Here is a 3,254-nt window from a genome sequence, read left to right as displayed (position 1 = left end):
GTTTCTAATGATTATTTTCTGAGGTCGTAAAGGTGTAAAGTTACCAGTTCTGGAAGTGAACATGCTGCTTCATCGTTCATGTTGTTAATTCTGTCTTAAATACGACTCAATTCTGAGAGCGGCCTCAGAGTTCGTCTTCAGATTAAGAATAAACGTCCACCAGCTGATGGCACACAGAGGAAACACAGAGAACAGCAAACAAACATCTGTTTTCTACATAAACACGATATAAACCAGAGGTTCTTCTTCTTCTTCCACTACCAACTGATCAAAACTCACAAATAAAATGAGGGAAAAAAGCCGAAGTGACAAAGAAATAAAGTAGGTTGTGAGGAGAGTTCGTGGTGATTTTCAAGTGTAACTATATTTTAACTTTGTGTGAATTCTTGAACACATTTAGAGATAAATATTACCATAAACAATATATATTATTATTAATAATATATTATTATTATATAAGCAGAGAACGGCCGATAGAAACCACAAAACAAACAGGTCATCAAGTCCCCCGACACTGTGAATGCAATAAAATGAATGTACATAAACCACAGCTATAAACGTTCAGTAATTATTATAATGGAAATACTTTATAAATCACTGCCAGTTTCTCTGAAACACAGAACACTGATTCATATTGGTGTTGAGACGACGTCGACTTTATTAAATAGAAACAGTTCTGTATGTTTTATTCATTAAAAAGTCCTCTTTCTTTCTTTCTTTCTTTCTTTCTTCTTGTCTTTTAGTTGTACGTCACAGTCAATGATGAAGATCATTAGAGGTGGTTGACAGCTCAAAAAGAAAGTGGACATTAAGTGTGACTGTGTCATTGTGTCACACATACTGATCCCAAGGGAAATTAACTTTTGTGTTTTGTATTTTCTGTAAATAATATAAATAAAGTCTCATCTAACACGTCTGATGTTACCATGCCAGTAATTAATATAATGGACAAATACAGCTTAACTATTAATCAGTTAACTGGTCGATCAACAGAAGCAACGATCACAAAAAAGGTTAAATATTCTCTGTTTTTAACTATTAAAATGTTTAATGTAAATCTAATAATAACTGTGTAATGTAGTTAACGCTTTTCTTTGTCACATGTGACGGTAAGTTTAAATCTTTATTAAATTATTATTAAATTAACAGAGAAAACAGCAGGCAGATTAATCAATAATGGATAAAACTTCCTTGCAGGCCTGTTTTGAAGTGATGGTCAAATAAAGCAACTTCAGTATTTCGCCTTGAAATTATAAACGCACAGTTTCCCTCTGCTTTTGACGTTTTATAGACAAAATGATTGAATCAATAAATAAAAAACGTTAGCAGTTAAAGTGTAAAAACAGCAGCAGAAGTCACGGGGGGGGTTTTGATGAGGGGAAACTCACTTTATCTGTCCGTTCTCTGTATGAAAGTAATAATGTCCAGGCACCTTGTAAACACACGTTTTTGTACTTTTCCTTTTCCCCCCCCAATCTTTCTCCGGAGCTAGAAACTTCCCACTGCTGCGAGCTCACATCCTGACAAACCCTCGCTTTCCGTGCTCCAGACGCCGTCTACTCGGCGTGAACGCAGGAAAAACCTCCGAATGATCACTTCCTCTCTTTATGAATGGACTGACATCACTTTCTAATAACACGGCCGCCTGACTGAGTGACACATTATTACGCAACGTTTGAACGCCCCGACTCTGGGAGTTGTCCATCCTCCTCCGAGTGAAGTATTTCCAAGAGCTGCTGGAGATTTTTTTTAAAAGAAATAAAAGCGTGACGCGCGAAAGGAGAAAACGCCACAGGTTTGTAAAAGGGTCACACTCAAATAATGTAAAAATAAGAAGCTAATTTGCCTGACAAGAGGAGCTGAAGAGGTAAATCTGTTGGGATTTGCAGAAGGAAAGGTAAAGCAGAGAGGAGCTGTCCTCCTGTTCGAGCTGCTCTGCTTCACAGCAAGTGTCAAAAGCTGTTACGATCTTCTTTCCTCCCTCATGTTTTGATCTACATTTACCCACCACAAGACAGACTGACAAAAAAAAAAAAAACAGCAAAAGGCTGCCGGGCTGCCATCAGGGAGAGACTAATACTTTCTGAAAGCGTACAGTAACCTACATCTGGGAAGTCTCTGCACACATCAGACACTCCTCCTCCTCTCTCTCTCTCTCTCCTCTGGGTTTTAATACTACCTGAGGATGTAATGAAGTATCAAACCCTCCTGCTACAGGTAAAAAACCTGATCAGCACCAAGCTGGACACACAAAATACACTCGGGTGTCATCTTATCTGCCTTTCTCCTCACTAAGATGACAATCCAAGGTGGCACTGGGATGGGCCCCACCTCTTCATAAATCCACCTCCTTGGAGCTTTTGCTAAAAAAAAACAAAACAAACAACAACAAAATGATGAGGCAAATGCACAACGCCAGCAACCAAAACCTCCAAACTCTCAGGAGCAGACAGATGACCATTAGCGGGGATTATGCAACCATAAGTGGCTGCTGCCTGCAGGCCAAACACAGCCTCAGATGGTAAATATTATTCACAGGTAGCCCGGGTAAACACATGGAGACTCCTCCGTGTTATTTAAACGCAGTGGGTTAAACGCTGAGCAGCTACAGACATCAGCTGAGGGTTTGTTTGCACCAGGACGGGGGGGGGGGGGGGTTTAGTGCATTAGCTGGGGCTGCTAGCGTAGGATTTTACCGTCCACAACCACCACTTAAAGAATAAATATAAATAACACACCGGTGTGAAAGGCCGGGAGTGAGTTACCACGCACAAAATAAATCACCAAGTCGATTGAAGGAGGGGTTAAAAGAAGCCATCGGACACTCAGTGATACCGCTGTGTAATAGCAGCATGAGGTATGGAGGAGCTAGTGTTTGCTCCAAAGGTTCAGCGGGTAGTCGTGCGCGGAGTGACGGCAGCGACGTGCTCCTCTGACGGACACTCACACCGCCGCTGACTCGGTGGAGCTCCGGGGAAGCTAACGGACAGTTTTTTTTTTTTTTTTTTTTTAAACGGTTATAAAAAAAGGGATTTAAAATAATAATAATAAAAAAAAAACCTTCCTTTATTGTTTTAACTCTTTTCTTCTGGTCAGTATCTAGTATATTAACGCCTAAACGTTATAACGCGTTGTGTAATTGACGTTAAATAGTGTTACGGTAACACCACCTTCTCTCTCTCTCTCTCTCCGTTAAAAACACAACCGTTATAAAACCAACCGTTAAAAAAACCAACCGTTAAAAAAACCAACCG

General features: G+C 40.0%; 1 protein-coding gene across 1 annotated transcript in view; it reads right to left on the bottom strand.

Annotated features, from left to right (window-relative positions):
• The window catches only part of zfyve9a (zinc finger, FYVE domain containing 9a), a gene marked incomplete in the record, with an annotated part of 22,223 nt that overhangs the window by 18,485 nt on the left and 484 nt on the right, over nt 1-3,254 (bottom strand). The window contains 1 exon segment of the mRNA XM_035670565.1: nt 2,180-2,363.

The sequence above is a fragment of the Morone saxatilis genome, unplaced genomic scaffold, assembly GCF_004916995.1.
Source record: "Morone saxatilis isolate NCDOM2014 unplaced genomic scaffold, NCSU_SB_2.0 Contig23, whole genome shotgun sequence".
Taxonomy (NCBI): Eukaryota; Metazoa; Chordata; class Actinopteri; family Moronidae; genus Morone; species Morone saxatilis.
The sequence above is the reverse complement of the archived record's forward strand: the minus strand, read 5'-3'. Positions and strand labels throughout refer to the sequence as shown.